Source organism: Diceros bicornis, chromosome 12, assembly GCF_020826845.1.
Source record: "Diceros bicornis minor isolate mBicDic1 chromosome 12, mDicBic1.mat.cur, whole genome shotgun sequence".
In the NCBI taxonomy this organism is placed as follows: Eukaryota; Metazoa; Chordata; class Mammalia; order Perissodactyla; family Rhinocerotidae; genus Diceros; species Diceros bicornis.
Window position 1 is genome coordinate 42,291,687 of NC_080751.1, and position 23,132 is coordinate 42,314,818.

At 40.1% G+C, this 23,132-nt stretch overlaps 1 pseudogene; it reads right to left on the reverse strand.

Annotated features, from left to right (window-relative positions):
• Nucleotides 1–21,030: 21,030 nt before the first annotated feature.
• On the reverse strand, nt 21,031–21,461 carry LOC131411716 (heat shock cognate 71 kDa protein-like; annotated as a pseudogene).
• Nucleotides 21,462–23,132: the final 1,671 nt, after the last annotated feature.

Consider the following 23,132-nt stretch of genomic DNA (forward strand, 5'->3'; position numbering starts at 1 on the left):
TGTTGTTGAATTTAAGAGTTCTTTATATATTCTGAATACTGGACCCTTATCATATATATGATTTGCAAATATTTTCTCTCAATCTGAGGGTTGTCTTTTCGTTTTCTTAATGATATAATTTGCAGCATACAAGTTTTAATTTTTGATGTAGTCCAATTTATTTTTTCTCTTATCTCATGTGCTTTTGGTGTTGTATCTTAAGAAACTCATGTAATGAAGATTTACTCCCATGTTTCCTTCTAAAAATTTTATAGTATTAGCTCTTACTTTCAAGTCTCTGATCCATTTTGAGTGAATTTTTGTATATGGTGTGAGGTAGGGGTCCAAGTTCATTCTTTTGGAGGTGGTAGGTACCGTTTGCTGAAAAGGCCATTCTTTTTTTTTTTTTTTTAACATTTATTTTTTGTATGTGTGAGGAAGATCAGCCCTGAGCTAACATCTGCCAATCCTCCTCTTTTTGCTGAGGAAGACTGGACCTGGGCTAACATCTGTGCCCATCTGCCTCCACTTTATATGGGACGCCGCCTCAGCATGGCCTGACAAGCAGTGCATCGGTGCGCGCCCGGGATCCGAACCCGGGCTGCCAGCAGCGGAGCGTGCGCACTTGACCGCTGTGCCATGGGGCCGGACCCCTGAAAAGGCCATTCTTTCGACCATAGAATGGTATTGGCATACTCATCAAAAACCAAAAGATCACAGATGTGTGGGTTTATTTCTGGACTCGCAAGTCTTTTCCATTAATCTATATACATCTGTTCTTATGCCAGAACAACTGCAGAAGACTATAGCTCTGTAAGAAGTTTGGAAATCAGGAAATGTGAGATCCTCTTCTTTTAGAAGATTGCTTTGGCTATCTGGGTTCCTTGCATTTCCATGTAAATTTTAGGATCATTTTATCCATATCTGTAAAAAAGGCAATTGGAATTTTGATAGGGATTGCATTAAATCTGTAGATCAATTAGGGGAGTATTGCCATCTTAACAGTATTAAGTCTTCTAATCCAGGGACACAAGATTTCTTTCCACTTACTTAAGTCTTCTTTAATTTCTTCCAATGTTTTATAGTTTTTAGTGTACAAGTTTTGTACTTCTTTGGTTTAATTTATTCTTAAGTATTTATTCTTTTTGACACTGTTATAGATGGAATCGTGTTTTTAATTTCATTTTCAGATTGTTCATTGCTAGTGTATAGAAAACAACTGATTTTTGTATATTGATCTTGTATCCTGTAACTTTGCTGAACTTGTTTATTAGCTCTAATAATTTTTGGAGGATTCTTTACAGTTTTCTATGTATTAAGGTCATATCACCTGCAAAGACAGATCGTTTTACTTCTTCCTTTCCAACTTGGATACCTTTTATTTCTTCCTCTTGCCTAATTACCTGGGCTAGAACTTCTAGTACAATGTCAAGTAGAAGTGGTGAGAGTGGACATCCTTGTCTTATTCCTTATCTTAGGGGGAAAACTTCCAGTCTTTCACAATTAAGTATGATGTTAGCTGTGTGTTTTTCAAAGGTGCTCTTGATCAAGTTGAGAAGTTTCCTTGTTTCCTTCCTAGTGTGTTGAAAGGGTGTCGGATTGTAACAGTGTGTTTTAATGAAGAGATGGACAGATTTGGTTGTGAGTTGAGTTGTTGTACGGTCTGTGTCAGGAAATAAATTTTGTTGAAGTAAGCTTCTAAATCTATGCAGGATACTAATCAGGTTGAAGCCATAGAAGTGCTTGTGGATGGTTTTTACAGTTCTTCAATTGATACACATTTATTGGTTTCTAAGACTATTAAACTGATTCTCTTCATTAACCCAAGTTAATTTGAGTTTCTGTTCACTTCCCTAAAGATACAGAGACACAGACCCAAGAAAGAAAAGATAATTTGTTTCCGTTGGTTGGTTTATTTTAATGCCTCTTTATTACCTGACCTTGTGCTTCTCATACTTGAATATTCCAGGAGTACTAGGAGAATGCCAGAGGGTGTGGATAAAGGCAGGCTCTGTCTCCCTGAGCAGGCAGTGTTAGAGCTGATGCGGTTCTCCTCCTCTGCCTGTCTTGGGGATACGGTGGTAGAAGAGCTTGAGAAGCAGGAAGCAGGAGCCTGTCTGAGCTTCCTGGAATTGGGTTTCCTAGTGTGTTTAAGTCTGTGTCTTTCTGTAGTACTTAGAGGAAGTGCAAGTATCACGGAATTACTGGGATAGAGAAAAGCTATCTCAAAAACAAGACTTGATAGTTAATTAACCTGCTGCATTACTGTAGGAAAAGTTTTTTTTTAAATCCTTTGTGTGCACACAGTAGGAGCATTTGCCTAAGAAGTGTCACTGCTGTGCTGGGCCCTGTGGGGTACACAGAGATGACCTTCAGCTGGCCTCCCCCTGGCAGATGCCCTTTGAAAAACCCCTCCTGTTCTGGGCAAAAGACCCATTCTTTGGTTTAACCTGAGGCTCCTTTACACAGATGCTAAGCCCAGATTTTTTAATGTAATCCCTCACCTTGAATATAATCATTCTGAAATTCCTCTAGGAAATTATGTCAGTAGAATAATTGGAGAAAAAAGTTCAATATTGTCTGTAAACAACACTTCCCCAAATGGTTTGGAAGATCACCTACAAGGTCGAATTTTCCAGTCTCACCAACTTTTAATGGATAGAACCCCACTGGCATTTTTTTTCGTGAGTAATATCGCTAATGTAGTATCTGACTGAATCCTTACAGTTCTCTAATAATACATATGCCCCAAAAGCCTTTGGTTAATGGCTACGTTTTTAATAAATCTCATGAATGTGCTGGACAAGTGTTAACAATCTTCAATGCAAATATGGGTATCAAATTTAATGGAGTTATGATCTAAGATTTTGGGTACGCTACATTGTAATGTTACATTTTTACTAAAAATGTTTAGGAAAAAAGGTTTCAAAGAGAGGTGTACTTTGTTGCAAATGTAAAATGAATGTATTCAGTACTATTCATAACAACTATTCTTAGGAATAGTAGGATTCCCAGTTACTAGTCATTGAATGTTTGAATAATGGCGACAATTTCTAAAATTTTTAGAGTAATGAAAATTACAGCAACTTTCATAAAAAATAGTGTACTAATATGTTGTGATTCTTTTATTTTTGCTTAATACTTAAGTATTCTGAAAATAAACCTCTGACCCTGGTTGGTCATCCTTAAAAAACAAAATCTGATGAGAGAAAAAAAATTTATGACTGGCAGTAACTCAAAAATATATCATTCTCACTGTATTTATAGGTTTATTTGTTACAGGGAACATGTAAGTCATCAGACGCAATGGGTTTTATTGTAAAGACACCACCAGCAGCTGCCTCATTGAATCTGGCGGTTCTGATGTCTTTCTTCCTGCCTCTCAGGATTGACATCACTCTCCCCAGCATGGCATCTCTGCACCTCTTTCAGTATCTTCTCCCCTTGGTGTCCACTGGTTGATTCTCTTTCTTCTTTCCCTGTTCAAATTCCCAAGCAGCATTAGCTTAACCTTATCACCCGGGTTTGGGAGAGGTTTTGCAAGCCAGATCTCCTGGCTTGGGGGAAGCAATCTTTTGGAGATGGGGAGATTGCTGTGGGTGGGGCAGTTTCCCTTAGAAGGAGATGCTGGAAGTGCCGTAATGTGGACTGCAGAGACATTGCACAGAACCACACCCTGTGCCACCACGCTCACGGCGTTTTGCCGATTGGACATGATGAACAGGCAGTGGCAAGTCCTTAATGATTGACCTGTCTGATATACTCAAAGTAGAAAACTGATTTCACCCAGAGCTCGAATTGCTGTTGTGATTAGCCACAGTTACAAGAAGAGTGAATCATTCTGTGGGCAGAAGCTGTGGCTGATTTGTGGCTGTCTCTAGAAGTGTGAGTGTTTGAAGTCAGTGGCATGTTTGGTTAATTACTAAATAAGCAGATTTCTAGATCCCTTGAAATGAAAGAACACTTAACTTGGTATTTACACTTACAGCCCCCTCACCCCCCGCTATTAACCCATGTTAGGACATTTTTGCAGAGGAGCAACTATCTGAGTTTGGTGCCAGTGAAAACTCGAGGATGCTTCATGCCTGTTGTGTAGGAATCATCAGGAGACCCCACAACCCACAACCACATGATGCCTGACATCACTGTGGAAGTGGAATTTGGGGTGTGGATCTTTCCGGTTACTCTGTGTGCAGCTGTTTAGTGGAAACTTCCCTTCATCCATCCACAATCTTAAATTCCTTTTCTTCATGTACCAACAAGAATGAGGTTACCAAAATGTTTGCTCTTGAATTTTCCAAATTTTGGATATCATTTATCTTTATTGTTATTATTTATTCAGTTACATAGTCTAATTTTTTGAATCCTATTGTTTCCTTTATTTTGATCTAATTTGGAAATTTAATAAGCAATTCCTGCTGAACTTCCCCTTAGAACAATATTTTTCTACAGTACTAGATTAAATTATTAGGTGAAAATAATTAGAATTTTTTTCTCCTAATGTCACTGGGAGTTTGGCAGAGGAAACAAGTACAGTAATTTTCAAACTTTAAAGAAATCTGCCTTGTCATTAGTTTGCCTTTGTATTTAGGCAAAATGAATACTGTCTATTTTCATTTTAAGGAAAACATTTTTAACATGAGTACAGTTAGTAAGCAGATTTTTTCACTGAAAGTCATTGCATCAAACTATTCAATAATTAAAAATACATAGAGACTATAAGTTTTTGGAGTAGAGCAGAAATTTAGGGTATATTTTTTCCACTTTATGTAGTATCAATCATTTTTCTCTATTAGGGTCCAAAACTAATGGCTTACGTGTTAATGCACCAAATGGCCTGTGACATAGATTTGTATTATCTTCCATTTTATATAGCCATTGACTGGAAATATCCAAAGATAAACTGTTATACCATTTCTAACTTGAAAGTAAAGCACAGATCTACTTTTGTAAAGGTCACAGAACGTAGATTTTTAAAATGTATTATACATACCAAGTTATGGGTTCTAGTCTATTTAAATTATGTATGTAAAGGTAAATGTATGTCTGTTTTGCACCAAAAAGTACCTTACACATTCAGCCATTTTTATATCACAGTCATTCAGTTTTATATTTAAAAACTGATAGGAAAAATTATTTGATGTATTTTACAATTTGCTTTTTGCATAAGTTTAATTTTGCTACATAAACTCGTCACCTCACTCTCCCTCATGACACCAAGTCCTCTCTTCAGTTCAGAATAGCTTGAATTTTGGTGCACATTTTTGCTCTTTTCAGAAACCAAGTTGAAGTAGCCTTATAGCAAAGGTAGCCTTATGTGGAGAGCCTTATTGCAAAGATTTTAGAGTATTTAATTTCTAGTATTTTTTCTAGAATTCAGAATCTCGGGTATTTCTGGACATAAGAGAACTTTGAGAAGAGTTCTCTATTTAGTTATGGGTACAATATGTTAAGTGCATTGAGAATGTCTTTACACTTTCTGGCATTTCTATTTATGTTAAGTCAACTTATACCTCAGTTTTGTGTTGAATTTTGTACTGTCACATGATAAAATTCACCAATGGATAAATTACTATGTATGTATGTGATAAAGATACTTGCCTTAAAATAGAGCATTTCTGTTTTGCAAACAGTCTATGGTCAAATTGTGTTTTCAGTCACTCATCTTTCTGTGCGCCTAGTGAATACAGGCCTCATAAAGTCCACAGAGGTAAGAAAGAAGATGAACGCCTTTTCATTGTCAGTAATCTCAACCTGGATTAAAAAGTATTTTTGACATGTAAAGATTTTATGGAAAAAATGATATATGTGTGTTGTGGGGCATTTGCTGCTAAAGATAGCAAGTGATTGAACAGATGAAATGTGTATTGGTTTTAACCATTATTTTTATTGACCCTATTCTCAACGGGAGTAGTGATTCAAATGTGTGTATGGTCAGTTCTACTACTTCCACTATGTATGTGTAACCGCTGCTAATTGTCATCATTAATGGCCACTGCATATGTCATGGAGGGATCAGATGTACTGTATCAACCAATAGGGAAGGTAATTTGGACAGCAGGGATTATATTACAGTTTGGGATTTAAGGTAGTAATTATTGTTTGGTAGCTCTTTTAGGAATGATGGTTTAAATGGACATAGCTTTTATTTTCTAATAAACAGATTCTTAAAATCAGCTCAATTTATGTGGCATAATTTTGTTTTCTACTTTAATATGGGATTAGTCAAGTATGCAATCATATGGGTCATAGCTTTTCTTACTCAGCTGTGTGACTTATGTATTTATGTCAGATCTTTAATAGTACCTATAAATGTACATCAAATATTTAATTAATTAGTGGTTGGAGCTTTTTAGCATCTTTAGTCCTTAAGGAAATATTATTTTATAAAAAATTATAACTTTGTTATGATATAAATATGTTGTATGTACATCTGAAAAAATTCTGTACAGCTTGAACGTTTGAATAGTTAATAAATTTTGACTTTGAGAACCACCTGCAGCTGATACTAAATACATGTTAATATCTGTTGAGTCGACTTCATTAATTAGTATAATTCATTCTTGGTGGACTTATTTCCGTTGTGTTCTGAACCAAAACTTCACTTTGCAATAAACTAATGGTAGATGAAGCACAAAATGTGTCTCTTGGCTGTGACAGTGCCTCTGATGGTTGTGTGGCTTTGAATCAATCATTTGATCTTCCCCTGACCTGCTTTCACATTCTCTTTCTCTCTCTTTTAACTACTCCTCTTCTCTGTGATAAGAACATAAATAATCTACATGAGGTAAGTTTCCAGGTGATGATGATGGGTACCCAGAGGCATGTAATATGTGTGGAGTTTAATCAAAAATTGTGGAAATTGTACCTTCTAAATGCCACACTTGTTTACAGCATGTTCTCAGCGACACAAATGCCTGCCAAACCCTTTCAATTCTCCTAGTGACAACGCCACGTGACCCTCTCCACCTCCCCTTCATCCCTCGTGTCTCCCTCCTCTGCATGATCCCTGCCCAGACCCCATACTCCACACCCCCACTTCCTGAAGGAAGTGAGTGCAGATTTGACATTCTTGTGCTCCAGGGGCCCCTTGATTTGAATGGTGCTTCAGCCCCGCTGTCAGAAGCACCTTGCTCTGGCACTACCGGCAGCATGGCAGAGTCACGCCCAGGATGGAGGCCAGCAGCACCTCGGGCAGGGATTTTCTGAGGGCAGAGGCCCTGCTTGTCCTGATTGTCTCAGCAGGCCCTGGCAATGGGCTTAATTGTGAAAAGCACGCCTCCAGGAGTAGATGCAAGGACTTCTAAGGGCAGAGAAGTGGGTAGTGGGTACCTCCCTGGATAGCTGGGGAGCCAGGGTCCAACATTTCACTCTAGGGTCTCTGCTGACTGAGGTGGGAGACAATCTAGTTGGCCCAAGTGCTGAGGTGAGATTTCCTTTGATTTATTGCTATTAAAGTTATTGCTTCAAGAACTGGGCATAAACTATAAAAACAGTGGGGATCATGAGAAGTTTGTGATAATTGCATTTAAGATAGGAATCCATTCGTCAGGTAACACTTATGTGCTGTTAATCAGAGTGATGATTTCTAAGCCACAGGGTTTAGCTTCTCAACTGAGTTTTTCTGTTTTATTTTTGGAGCTAATCAGGTTTTTGTTTTCTTTCAAGGAAAAATAATAGCAAATGTCAGACTGAACATTGTATGGTTGGATTATTTCTCACAAATTTAAAAGAATTACAAGCTAGTGTGCATGGTTGAAATTTTTGATATCTGAGAAGATAATTAATGTTTTGGTAAAAAAACAGGGTAAGAATTTTTAGAGATTTCTTCTCCCCTATCTTTCATTGATGTCTCAAGTTGGCAGGGTGATAGACATATCACTCAGAAGTTCCATTATCTCCATCCTCTATAAATCTTAGGCAGGTACCGTGACTGTACCTCTTCATTTGTGTTAGGCTTGAATACAGTGAGGTTCTGACGAATGTTTGGCCTAAAATGGGTTTTGGCACTCAGCTGCTAGAGCGATATAACCTTTTCAAGGCCAAGGAATTTTCGTATATGTGGGTGGTCCTTCTGTCTGCTGAAAATGTTGAAGTAAGTGTTTCTACTTTGCTCAGGTCTGAAGAATTTGTGGGGCTTGAGGTGGGGGCCTTGAGGAACCAGAGGGTTCTGAGGAGAGAGGAATTTGACTTTACTCAGGCAGCAAGTTCTTTTATTGGAGCTATGTAGGAGAGATTGGACACATCTTAAAAATGAACTGATTTTAAAAAATGTATAAAAATAGTATAATTCACATACTAGAAAATATAGGAAACAAGAAGAGAAAAAATAAGCACATACTTCCCTATCAGCGTAACAAGTTACTGTCGTCATTTGGCTTTCTTTTCTTCCTCTTGGCCGATTTCTCTCTATGCTGGGCTCTAGACACACATGTGGAAGACATGCTCCCTGACCTTGGAGCTCCTGGTGGGGGAAAAGACCAATAATAAAACATCAAAGAGGCCTAGGGATAAAGGTTATGAAATGGCTGCTGGGAGTCCCAGAGGATGGTCACCTCATTCAGCTCAGGAGTTAAGGAGGGCTACTTGGAGGAGTGATTCTTAAATTCAGTGCAGGAAGACAGGTCCTTAAGGATTTGTGACACTTACAGGGTTCAGCATGCACCAAAGCAAGAGAATGTGGCTTGTTCTGGCAATTGCTCTTGCTTGGCAAGTGCACAGAGAAGAGTATATGAGGGGTGCTATTGGGTGGGCAGAGGCCAGATTAGGAAAGGCCTCATGTGCCAGCCATGAAGATGGGCTTCACCCTGCAGGCAGAGAGCCACTGAAGATATAAGTCAGGGAAATGACATGGCAGGATTTGTCCTTAAGGAGGATCACTCTTTCAGCTAAGTCAAGAGTGGAAAGAGACAGTTTGGACAGTGGGACCAACTAGGAAACATTGTGGTCATCACCCAGGAAGGAGGAAGTGATGAGACAGGATCCAGTAGCAAAGATGAAAGACACAGGGAGAGAGCGAGCAGCTTTTGGTGGGAAAGAGTTAGTTCCATTGTAGACTTATTAAATTTGCGGAGCCGGGGCAGCATCCAAATGGAAGTATCCAGCAGGCTAGTCACTCTGCATCTCGAGCCCTGGGGAGAGGTCTGATCTAGAGTCATCCAAATGGTCAGAATTTGGGAATCCTTGGCAGGTAGATGGAAATAGAAGCTAGTTTTGAATAGGATATGAAAAAATTTCCTCTGAAAGAGAATGTTGAGGGAATAGAAAAAGTAACCTGGGCTTGGCTCCAGGAGACTACGAAATGGGGCAAAAGGAGGGAAGGAGGTTGACGGGCCCAGCAGGGAGGTGGGGATGTTAAATGCCTCCCAACGGTCAGGTGAGCGGAAGACTGAAAAGTAGTCATTGATTTCAGCAACTAGGAGCTCTAGGTGGCTCGGCTGAAATTTAAACCTAGGTCTTCTAGGGGCCGGCCCCGTGGCTTAGCGGTTAAGCGCGCGTGCTCTGCTGCTGGCGGCCAGGGTTTGGATCCCGGGCGCGCACTGACGCACTGCTTCTCCAGCCATGCTGAGGCTGCGTCCCACATACAGCAACTAGAAGGATGTGCAGCTATGACATACAACTATCTACTGGGGCTTTGAGGAAAAAATAAATAAATAAAATCTTTAAAAAAAATAAACCTAGGTCTTCTAACAGTGACTCCTCTTTTTTTTTGCTGAGGAAGACTGGCCCTGACCTAACATCTGTTGCCAATCTTCCTCTTTTCTTTTTGCTTGAGGAAGATTAGCCCTGAGCTAACATCTGTGCCATTCTTCCTCTACTTTGCATGTGGGTTGCCGCCAGAGCATGGCTTGACAAGTGGTGTAGGTCTGCACCTGGGATCTGAACCCGTGAACTCAGGATGCCAAAATGGAGTGCGTGGAAGTTTAACCACTCGGCCATGGGGCCAGCCCCGTGAATCCTCATTTTTTATAGACTGCCCCATAATAGTGTGGGGAATTTCTGGTTATGATGACTGGCAGCCTGGGCTCTTGTGAGTAGTGCTGGCCTTGAAATCACTTCTAGAATTTAGCCCTGAAGCACCTGGCTGTTGTCTCCTCAGTGCTGTTGTTGGTTCATGTTTACACTGTTGCAGCCATGTCCAACGAGCCCAGAACATGAGATCAATGGGAGATCTTCCTTTTAATCCAAGGGCTGAAAGTTCACGTTGTATCGAGTGGAAGATGGAGGTGGCTGAGTGCTAAGGCCAGGCTTCCCAACTCTGATTTAGCAAACCTTTGATTCAAAATGTCTGTTTCCTTGAGCCTGACCTTTTTCCAAGGATATTCAGAAGTGCCATTTGAACTTTATTCTGATCACCTGGGAAAACGCAGCACAGGAGAACTTCCCGTGGGCCTGTCAGGAACAGTGTTACACGGTTTGAGCAGCTGAAATCACAGGAGCGTTTTCAGTTAAAAACCAAGGGCAGTTACACAAGGCAGCATTTTACTACAAATGAAGTAGCTGAAGTGAAGTGTATTCTTAATCACATTTGGACTCGAGGAATGTGGTACTGTAATAAGCTTCAGCTTTGTTCAAAGGAGACTGCTATTACTAATGATCATTAACCATCACAAGCCGTAAAACCTGATAGGGAAGAATAGGAGAATTAAAGGAGGAAAAAAGTGATAGCATTATGTGCAAGAGTCTCGTTTAGTCGTACACAGCTTCCTGCAGTGTGATTTTAATTTTTAATCAATGCTCTTCATTTACGGGGAGTCTGTGGTTGGCTGACCCGGGGAGCTTGAGCTTTTACTAATAATTTTTAAAAACACATTTGCAGTGATTTGTATGTCTCTTCTTCATCTCCCTTCTGAGCAAAAGGAAGCATTTATTTTTAAAACTGTTCATTAGTTTTTGAAATTGCATAAAAATTGTAACAAATTTAAATAATATAAGAATATATAAAATGAAGAGTAAAAGTTTTTGCCATTCCAAATTGAACCCAACAGGCCCCTGCTGGTAGTGGTTTGTTGTGTAATATTTCAGGCCTTTTCCTATAATAGCGTGTATTTGGCTACTATTAGATTAAGAAAACACAGTAATAGTAGCCAGAAAGGTGGAAACAACAAAAATGGCCATCAACAGATGAATGGGTAAACAAAATGTGGGGGATACACACATACATACACACACACACACGCACACAGAAGAATATTACTCAGCCTTAAAAAGGAATGAATTTCTGACACACGCTACAACATGGATGAACCTTGAAAACATTAAACTAAGTGAAATAAGCCAGATGCAAAAGGACAAATATTATATGGTTTCACTTATATGAGGTACCTAGAATATACAAATTCGTAGAGACAGAAAGTGGAATAGAGGTTACCAGGAGCTGGGGTGGAAGGAATGGGGAATTATTGTTCAATGGGTATAGGGTTTCTGTTTGGAATGACAAAAAGTTCTGGAAATGGATAGTGCTGATAGCTGCACAACATTTTGAATGTACTTAATGCCACTGAATTGTACACTTAAAAACGGTTAAAATGGTAAATTTTATGTATATTTTATCACAATAAAAAAAGAAGAGGACAGTATGTAATTTTTGCATGTACTCTAAACACTTAGAAATGATATAAAATATATGATAAAAATATTTTTCAAGTGTAGTTATACTTGACAGCTAGAAGTTATCAATCACTTTGGACCAAGTTACACAGTGACAATCAACAACCCCCAAATCTTAATTTCTTACAACCACAAAGGTTCATTTCTTGCTCACATTACATGTCTTTCACAGGTTGGCTATGATTCTCTGCTACATCCTCTTCATTTCAGGATCCAGGATGAAATCTGGAATATTATCTGGAATGTTGCTGTTCTTATGTGAGAGGAAGAAGAGAAGATGGTGGAAGCATGCAGACTCTTAAAGCTTCTACTCAGAAGCGTCACACTTCTTTTTCATTTACGTTTTATTGACAAAGCTGATTACATGATCCAGCCTGACATTGGGGTGAGAAAATACAATCCTCCTATAGGGAGGGGTGGTGAATATTTGGGAGCAATATTACAATTACTATAGGATTGTAACCAGGAATATGACACTTGTCTGTGGCCATGGGAGGAAAGGAAGGCTATACATGGGAGACCTCACTGAGCTGGTGCAGGGTCTGGAATCACACTATCTGAATGGGGCAAGAGCCCTGAGCCCTAATGTGAGGTCTAGCTCAGATCCCTGCACCTGCTTAGGCTGGATCATAGCAGCAGAGAACCACTTGACAGGAAGGGGCACAGCAGGGTAAAACTCCCAAGGTAAGCTTGCAAACATAAATTACAAAGCACTTGAGGAGGTCCAGCCCTATGGAACAAGATCAACAAATCTAACGACAGGGAAAATTTCTATCGGGAAATAGAAATAATAGGCCAATCCAAAAGACTATAAAATAAAAAAGTATATTTAAAATGCTTAGATATAATGGAGGGACTAGTATCAGTGAAGTAAGATCAAGAGACTATAAGACAAGAACAAGTATGTGAAAAAGAGCCATTGAAATGAAGAACTACTAGGCTGGAAACATTTAAAGAGACAATTAGTAAATTGGAAGATGGAACTGAGGAAACCTCTTAGAGTACAAAACACAAAGACAATAGTTGATGACATGGAGGATAGATTGAGAAGCTTTGGCATATGTGAATGAGGAGTTCCAGAAGGAGAGAATAGAAAGAGTGAAGAAGAGGCAATATTTGAAGACAAAATAGGTAAGAATTTTCCAAGATTCAAGAAGGACACAAGTTATCAGACTGAAAAGGCTTACTGAATGCTGAGGCAGATTACAAAAAAATAAGAAGGAAAAAAAGAAAAGAAACTACACTTAGAACATTGCAGTTAAACTACAAAATATTAGGAATAAAGAGAATCATCTTAAAAGCTACTGGGGGGGGGGGGCCGGCCCAGTGGCACAAGCGGTTAAGTGTGTGCACTCCGCTGTGGAGGCCAGGGTTTGCCAGTTTGGATCCCAGGTGCGCACCAACGCACTGCTTGGCAAGCCATGCTGTGGCAGCATCCCATATAAAGTGGAGGAAGATGGGTACGGATGTTAGCCCAGGGCCAGTCTTCCTCAGCAAAAAAAGAGGAGGATTGGCAGATGTTAGCACAGGGCTGATCTCCTCACAAAAAAAAAAAAGCTACTAGAGGGGCCAGCCTGGGGGCGTAGCAGTTAAGTTTGCCTGCTCTGCTTCAGCAGTCCAGGGTTTGCAGGTTCAGATCCCAGGCGCAGACCAACGCACCACTCATCAAGCCATGCTGTGGCAGGCATCCCGCATATAAAGTAGAGGAAGGTGGGCACAGATGTTAGCCCAGGGCCAATCTTCCTCAGCAAAAAGAGGAGGATTAGCAACAGATGTTAGCTCAGGGCTAATCTTCCTCACACACACACAAAAAAGCTACTAGAGGGAAAAGACAGATTTTAAAGAAAGGAAGGACAATCAGAATAATAATGTGCTTCTTATTAGCCCAAACAGTTGCCAAAAGACAATGAAATAACACCTTCAATGTATTGAGGAAAAATGACTTGGATGTGGAATTCTATACCCAGCTAACTTATCAATAGTGTGTGTAAAATAGAGATATTTTAAGACATGAAAAGACTAAGAGAACTTACTACCAAGGCTAAGAGAATTTACAGATCCTCACTGGAAGGACAGCTAAAAGCTATGCTTCAGCAAGAATGAAAAAGAATCTGAAAGGAAAGAGCATGATCCCCAAAGCAAAGGAGGAAAAAAAGAAATTGGTAAACCATGTCATCACACCTTGAACATAATAATCATTATTATTGCAATGGTTTTGGTGTGTATGTTTAAAGGCAGGCTGGTAATTCTTCACTAGAAGAGTAGAAATGGAATATATAACTTCTTAATCGCTAGAAGAAAAAAATGGAATAAAAATTTTATCAGTTCAATAGAAGGTGAGAGAGAGAAAAGCAAAGAAAATGTATGGTAAATAGAAAAACCAAGATGGCAAATATACATCCAAATATATCAGTAATCACAATTAATATAAGGAGGTTAAATTCCCCTATTAAAAGCAGAGATTCTTTTATTGGATTAAAAAAAAGAATCCAGCTACATACTGTTTATAAGAAATACTCCTGGGCCGGCCCTGTGGCTTAGCGGTTAAGTGCACGCGCTCCGCTACTGGCGGCCCAGGTTCGGATCCCGGGTGCTCACTGATGCACCGCTTCTCCGGCCATGCTGAGGCCGCATCCCACATACAGCAACTAGAAGGAATGTGCAGCTATGACATACAACTATCTACTGGGGCTTTGGGGCAGGGGGAAGGAGGAGGATTGGCAATAGATGTTAGCTCAGAGCTGGCCTTCCTCAGCAAAAAAGAGGAGGATTCAGCAGGATGTTAGCTCGGGGCTGATCTTCCTCACACACAAAAAAAGAAATACTCCTAAAAATCAGGACATGAAGAGGTTAAAAATAAAGAAATGGAAAAAGATATTCCAGATGCCACTAGGGGAGACAACTAGGTAGGTGGGGTCAGAGGTGGAAGACATCACTGAATATCTTTCTAAATTTTGAATCATATGAATATTTCACTTTCTCAAAAAAAAAAAAGGCAAAATCCCTCAGTTACTAGCCTAAGGAAAGTTGATGTAACAATGTATGTAACAATACAATAATGATATCAGACCAAATAGCAGTTAAGCAGAAAGGAATTAATATGCACAAAGGTTATTTTATACTTCCAAAAGAAACAATCTACCAAGAAATTACAAGAACTATGTACTTTATACCCCACAATAGTGCATTAAAATATATAAAGCAAGCCTAATAGAATTTAATAAGTATACAATCATAATGGGAGATTTTAACACAACTATCCAAAGAAGTGATAGATCTTTGTGTTAACAAACACGAACAGAAGATATAATGACAGAAGAAGACTCTGTTATTCAGTAGTCATACAAAAGATAAAATACTGAATTAGTCGAGTTTCATTCAGGAAACCAGAATCACTCCCAAGTATTTCAAGCACAAGGAATACAAGGAATTAGGTGCTTCTAAAATCATTACCAGACAGAGTGGAAGTCAAGATGGTGGCGTAAGCAGACTCGGAACTCACCTCCTCCCGTGGACACAGCCAATTTACAACTACTCATGGAAAAATTACCCCTGAGACAGAACTGAAAACTGGATAAGAGGAACTCCTGCAACAACGGACAATCCTAACTGAGGTAGAAGAGGCAGAGACATCCTTCTGGAGAGAAAAAACGCCGCCTTCACAAGCTGCCAGCTTCACAGCCGCCGGGAGCAGCTCACAGGTCCGCAGCCTCCCTGGAGGCGCGGGGCCCTGAGCCGGGAAGCGCCCCCACTGTGGGCATTTTGTGGACCCAGCACAATCGAGACCAGTGGCATAATATCTGACTTTGCCTGCTGCTAAAACTTTGGGGAGTACCCCCAGAAAACCTGGTGCACAAAGAGACTAAAACTGGCTCTTGGGGGGCCCGCGCGCAAACTCATCCATTTCAGAGAGCATCCTAAAATCACCAGAAAGAAAGGTGCACAGTGCTGTGGTGAAAAGAGACTCACCTGATAGGCCCTGAGTGCATCTCCGTGAGGGGTGGGACCTCTCCAGGGACTGGGACATTGGCGGCTGCCATTGTTGTGGCCTGGCGTGGGCGTGCTGACACAGACGCCATTGGAGTTCTCCCTGGGCCCTGCTAGCCCAGGGTCTGCCCCACCCACTGGAGCACCGATTTAATCCAGCTCAGCCAGGGCAGGCAGCCCACCCTGGAGACTGGCCCCACCCAACAACAAGCCCTCAGGCAACTTGTGGGCCTGCATAGATTGGTGACTGGATTCTCTGCAGCCTGGTAACTGAGCCGACTTTAGCGGGGCAGGGAGTGCACAAGGAGCGAGTGGAGAGTGTGGGGCGGTGGGGGAGTGTGTGGGGCTCCCGCCGTGGAGAGACTGGGTCCGCTTGGGGAGGTCGGGGCCCGCACACGGGGCAGGGCTGTGTTGACTGTGTGTGTGGACCTGTGGGTGGCAGGGCTTGTCAGCTGCAGAAGACTTGTGCTTCTCAAAGACCCACATAGGGGGTTTGCCCCACCTTCCAAAGCCTGAAACAATTGGGTGCTCCTGTGCCTGAGGCCAGCCCCACCCAGCTGCAATCCTCAGAGAGCTGGCAAGAGAACTAATAGGCTAGAGGCTTACAGCAATTGTAAGGCCCTGAGCCAACAACCTGCCACACTGGGGGCCTACTCACTTAAAAGAAATACTGCAACACAAATGTGGTTTTAGAACTTGCAGCCAACTGTGCTGGGGCTCCCCATACCTGGTAAAGAGACTGGAGGGCCCACAACAACTACAAGCAGCTGAGCATTACAACAGCTGGCCAGGAGCCTAACATGGCATCCCTGGATGCCTACAGGGAGAGCAAACAGGCCACAACAGAAGGACACACGCAGCCCACATAGGGGTCACCCCTGGAACATTGAGAACTGAGGGAAGCACACTGGAAGCCTCCTAAGGCATCACTTACATAAGGTCACCTATCCAAGAGCAGGAGACGTAGCTGACCTACCTAATACGTAGACACAAGCACAGGGAAAGAGGCAAAATGAGGAGGCAAAAGAATACATTCCAAGTAAGGGAACAGGACAAAACCCCAGAAAAGGAACTAAGTGAAACAGAAATGAGCAACCTACCTGACAGAGAGTTCAAACTAAGAGTGTTAAGGATGTTCACTGATCTGGGGAGAAGAATAGATGAACTCAGTGAGAATGTCAACAAAGAAATGGAAGATATAAAAAAGAACCAATCAGAAATGAAGAATACAATACTGGAAATGAAAAATTCACTAGAGGGACTCAAAAGCAGAGTAGAGGATACAGAAGAACGGATCTGTGAGCTGGACGAAAGACTAGAAGAAATTACCCAAGGTGAACAGGTAAAAAAGAAAAGAATTAAAAAGAGTGAGGACAGTCTAAAGGACCTCTGGGACAACATCAAGCGCACTAACATCCGTGTTATAGGTGTCCTAGAAGGAGTAGAGCAAGACAAGGGGGCAGAGAATCTATTTCAAGAAATAATAGATGAAAACTTCCCTAACCTAAGGAAGGAAACAGACATCCAGGTACAGGAAGCACAGAGAGCCCTAAACAAGATAAACCCAAAGAGGCCCACACCAAGACACATCATAATCAAAATGTCCAGAATTAAAGATAAAGAGAGAATCCTAAAAGCCGCAAGAGAATGTCAAGTTACATTCAAAGGAAACCCCATAAGGCTATCAGCTGACTTCTCAGCAGAAACCTTACAGGCTAGAAGAGAATGGCACGATATATTTAAAGTGCTAAAAGGAAAAAACTTACAGCCGAGAATACTCTACCCAGCAAGGTTATCATTCAAAATGGAAGGAGAGATCAAAAATTTCCCAGACAAGCAAAAAAATTAAAGGAGTTTGTCACCAAGAAACCAGTGCTACAAGAAATGTTAAACGGACTGATTTAAGGGGAAAAGAGAAGACCACAAATAGGAAAAATTATCTATTTCCATGATAAGAACGTAATGGATACAAATGCACAAAAAAGAGGTTAGATATGATATCAAAAACATAAAAGGAGGGAGGAGGGGAGTTAAAGAGTACAGCTTTCAGACAGAGGTCAAACTAAAGTGACCATCAATTCTGTATAGAAGAAGAAAGGAACAGAGAAGGACTACTAAAACACTGAGAAAAAAAAAGAAGTTAACAAATGGCAGTAAGTACATACTTATCAATAGCTACTTTAAACGTCAATGGACTAAATGCTCCAATTAAAATCATTACCAGAGCTGGAAGTAGTGTTAAGTAATCACAGACATAATTTTTAGAAATTGCTCATACCAGTTTCCGGCAGATAGTGTGTGTTATATGAGTCTTTATTAGATAAAATTTTTAAAGATATATAAAGTTGAGGGCTTTCATGGGATTAATGATTTCAAAGTCAAATCATCATAGCTATCATTCAGAGGTCCGGAAGCTGTCATTGCTGCTGCCACCACAATTTCCTCATGTCCATATAAGTGGTGACTAGATACTGGAATATTGAGTCCTGGAGCTGTAAACCCTGGTGTCAGTCCAACCTCTCCTGCTGGCCACCACAGCAGCATCAGCAGGGTCTCTGCCTTCCTGCTCTTGTATGTATGCATGTGGTTGGTCAAAGCTAGGTCACATCCAGAACTCTAGCTATCACAGCCTGGGAAATGTGATTTTCTTTTGCCTTTCAGCCCCTGTAATTCAGAGAGAAACAGAGAAGTAGGTGAGAGTGAAGTGCCAATTGACCATATCAATTGCAAATACCTAAGAATCAGCATTATAAGAAATGCATAAGATCCTTATGAAAAAAACTTTAAAAAACTGCTGAAGGACACCATAGGAGACCTGAACAAATGAAAAACATCACATGGTGTTGGATCAGAAGACTCAACATTGTAAAGAGATCAATTCTCTAAGTTAATTTATACAAGGAATACCAGAGCAATAAATAGCTAACTCTTATTTAGAATTAGAAATGCTGATGCTATGATTCGTATGGAAAAATAAATAAATTAGAACAGTGTGGAAATCTAAAAAAGTAGATCAATGAATGGGGACTAGTCCTACCAGATCTTAAAACACATGAATTCTCAAAAATGAAAACAATGGAGTATTGATGAATGAATAGACACAAAGCAATGCAACAGAATTTAAAAAGATTAAAATAGATAAGAAAATATTTATATATGTTAAAAGGACTATCTCAATTAGTGGGGAAGAAAAGATAGATTATTCAATAAATGGTATTGAGACAATCAGGGAGCCATCTGGATAAAAAGTTGAATCCCCACCCCAAAGCATACCCCAGAAAAGCTCCGAATGGTTTAAAGATTAAAGATAAATGTACAACATAAAACCATAAAAGTACTAGAACGAAACATAGGAGAATTCCTTCATAACTGTGGAGTGAAGAAGGTCTTTCCAACTTTGACCAGAAAGTTCTGCATAGCAAAAAAAAAAAAAAGAGAGAGAGAGAGAAAAGGAAAGAGGCCACGATAAGCAAATCAAAGTCAAAAGACAAATGAGAAACTAAGAAAAAACACTGAATGACAACAAAACTCTATAAAACACACAAACAAAATATCAAACACTGAGAGATGCAGTGAAAGCACTGCATTTATTAGGAAACAAGAAAGATTGAAAACATTATTTAGCGTTCAACTTAAGGCTGGAGACTGGATCCAACAATTGCAGAAGGGATGAAAGGATAAAGATAAAAGCACAAACTGATGAAACAGAAAAACAAACAAGGGAGGATCAATAAAACCAGAAGCAGGTTTTTTGAAAAGACAGAATAGGCAGATATCTAGCAAACCGATTGAGAAAAAAGAGAGAGGAGGCAGAGACAAACAATCTTAGGATAATAGAGTGCACATATCTGCATGTATGGTAGAGATTTTTAAAATCACGAGGTATAATAGATATAGTTGATTGGCACTTGGCAGTTGTTTCCACCTTCTTCAACTGTGTCTTCCTGACTTCAGAGGCTGGAAAGCTGAAAACTGCATTTCAACTAGTTTTCTAGATGAGAATTAGGTTTTGCCAGGAGCTGCGCTTGTGTGAGGTTTAACTGGCGGGAGGGAAGCAATGGCTGTAGCTTTTGACTCTCTTGTTTTTGCTGCCAAACAAGGTTGTGGAGACTGGGAGTCCAGGATCCGGCTTTGAAGGTGTCAGAGTGAGTTGCAGGGGTGGCGGAAGCTGGAGTCAGGTGTCTCGAGCTAGTCACAGCTCGAGGGTGGGAGGCAGTTTTAGTTGTGGCTTCCTGACCCTAGATGCAGCCATTGTGATGTGTTCTTGAATTCAGTTGTCCTGATGGCAGCATCTGGCTCCCCACCTTCCTGATGGTGGCACTGTTTGCAGTTCTAGACTGTTCTGGGAGTCATTTCTGGAGGGTCCCACCCAGAGCTCACTCCTCCAGCCCTTTCAACAATTTTGTAAGCACCCAGTTAGTTGCCTGTATTAAATGAAGGGTTTCTATTCTTAGCACTCGGACACGAGTGATGAAAAGAGTACTATCAATGATTCTGTGCCAAGAAATTTGAAAACTTAGGTGGATGGATAATTTCTTAGAAAATATAAATTACTAAAATGAACCCTAGAAACAATGAAAACCTGAATAGACAGTAATAATATAAAAAACTGAATAGATAGTCAAAACTGCCAGCTCCCCTCCCACCACATACAAAGGCTAATAGGCCTAAGTAGTTTTGTGGGCAAGTTTTCCAAGAAAAAGATAACCCTTATGTCATGCAAATTGTTCTAGAGAGAAGAAAAATAGGGAAAGTCCCTTTAACTCATTTTGTGAAGATAGTATAATCTTAGTACCAAAATAGGTAAGGAGAAGACAGAAAAAGAAAATTAAAGTCCATTCTCAAGAACATAAATGCAAAAATTCTAATTAAATTATTAGGACATTAAATCCAGTATTGTATTAAAAACATCATCATGACCATACAGGGTTTATTTCAGGATAATGTTAGAAAATATATTAAATTAATTAATTTACTATATTACATTAACAGTTTTTTTTTTTTTTTGAGGAATATTGGCCTTGAGCTAACATCTATTGCCACTTTTCCCTTTTTTTTTTTTTTTTTTGCTTGAGGAAGATGGTCCCTGAGCTAACGTCTGTGCCGATCTTCCTCTACTTTGTATATGGGTCGCCACCACAGCATGGCCTGATGAGCAGTGTGTGGGAAAAACCTGGGCCACCAAAGTGAAGCACGCCAACTTAACCACTACACCATCTGCCGACCCCAACAGATTTTTTTTGATGCAAATTGTAAATACAGTTTTAAGACATTGCCGTTTCCACTTACAATACAGTGCTTATAAAGTGCAATGTTATTTTTTTTCCCTGTGCACATATTCCATATTCAAGTCTCAAGAATGCCCAGTTATTTACTATAGCAGCTCAACTTTAAAACTGCCATGGAATTTGTTACAAATTTGGGTCCTTCAGTGTTTTGTGTAGAATATGCTAAATCTATGCTCAGGTTGGCTTAATCAACCTCTTCAATGGTGGGCCCAGAGGAGGCACCACCAGATGGAGGAGCTCCACCACCAGGGAAGCCCCTAGGCATTCTTCCTGGCAGGCCTCCTGCACTCTGGTACAGCTTGGTAATGGTGGGGTTGCAGACTTTCTCCAGCTCTTTCTGCTGATGTTCAAATTCTTCCTTTTCTGTAGTCTGGCTTTTATCCAGCCAGTAGATGATTTCATTACACTTGTCAAGAATCTTCTGTTTGTACTCATCGTTGATCTTGACTTGAAGTTTTTTATCTTCAGCACTTTCTTTCATGTTGAATGCATAGGGTTCAAGTGAATTCTTGGAATATCCTGCTGCTTCTCATCTTCATCTTTGTACTTTTCAGCTTCCTGGACCACACCCTCAATGTCTTCCTTATGAAACACCATATGATTTAAATAGATTCAAAAAATGCCTTTAGCAAGATTCAACACTCATTCATAATAACATTTCTTGGCAAACTAGGCATCAAAAGGGCCCTCTTAACTTGATAAAAGATATCTACCAAAAGCCCACAGCAAATGTCATTCTCAGTGGTTAAATTTTAGAAGCAGTTCCACTAAAGTCAGGACCACTCTACTAGTGGTCCTAGTCACACAATATTACCAGAAACCCAAGAGACCAGAAAACTAGTAGAACTAAGAAGGATGTTTGCAAGGTAGCTAAATTCAAGCTCAATATAAAGAAATCAATAACATTTCTTTGCATGAGAAATAACCAATTAGAACATGTGTACAAAAATGAGAGCGAGACCATTAACAAGATAAATAAGATATCTAGCCATGAAACGCAAACTCCTATTAAAAAACTATGTAAATACATTTAAAAGACACATAAGGAGGGGGCCGGCCCCGTGGCTTAGCGGTTGGGTGCGCACGATCCGCTGCTGGCGGCCCGGGTTCGGAGCCCGGGCGCGCACCGACCCACCGCTTCTCCGGCTATGCTGAGGCTGCGTCCCACGTACAGCAACTAGAAGGATGTGAAACTATGATGTACAACTATCTACTGGGGCTTTGGGGGAGAAAAAATAAATAAATAAAATTAAAAAAAAAAGACATAAGGAGAAATGAATAAATCATGTTCATGAAAGGGAAGACTCGGTAATCTCAAACTGGCAATTCGGCCCAAATTGATCTATAAATTCAATGTGATCCTAACAAAAATTCCCAATAGATGTTTTTGTGTGCAGGCCTTTAACAAACATTTCTTAAATTCATATAGAAGATGAATGGCTATGAGAATCCAAACCCAATTCTGAAAAAGAAGAATAAGTATCAGAAATCAAGACTATGTCTAATGTAGTTAAAATTGTGGATATCAATGCAGGAATAAACAAATAGATCAGTGGAACGGAACACAGAGCCCATAACAGAAAGCTCAAGTACTATGAGGTCCTGATATATGATAGGCGTGGTCTCACTTATCAGTGGTAAAGTATGTTTAATAAATGGTAGTGGGAAAATTGGTTTTCTGTAAAAAGATAAACATAAATCCCTCCCATACCATGCACAAAAAGTAAATTCCAGATGAATTAAAAATCTGAGCATGGGGGCCAGCCTGGTGGCGTAGTGGTTAAGTTTGCCCGCTCTGCTTCGGCGGCCCAGGGTTCGCAGGTTCAGATCCCAGGCACGGACATACGCACTGCTCATCAAACCATGCTGTGGCAGCATCCCATATACAACATAGAGGAGGATAGGCACAGATGTTAGCTCAGGGCTAATCTTCCTCAGCAAAAAGAGGAAGATTGGCAATGGATGTTAGCTTAGAGCCAATCTTCCTCACCAAAAATAATCTTAGCATGAAAACAAAACTTTAAAATTATTAAAAGGAAAGTGTTTCCTTAAAAATACAAAAAAGGAGAAAAAGAATAAATTTAATATCAAATTGTAAAACATTTTTATAACAAAAGTCACTATCCATAAGTTAAAAGACAGCAGTCCAAGAGAAGTGGAATATTTATAGTAGATGTGTCTTAGTTTATTAGACAAGCAATACTTGTGAAGTAATCAGAAGACAAATTTTTCATTTTTTTGCTCCTACCTTCCTTTGAAAATCTCAAT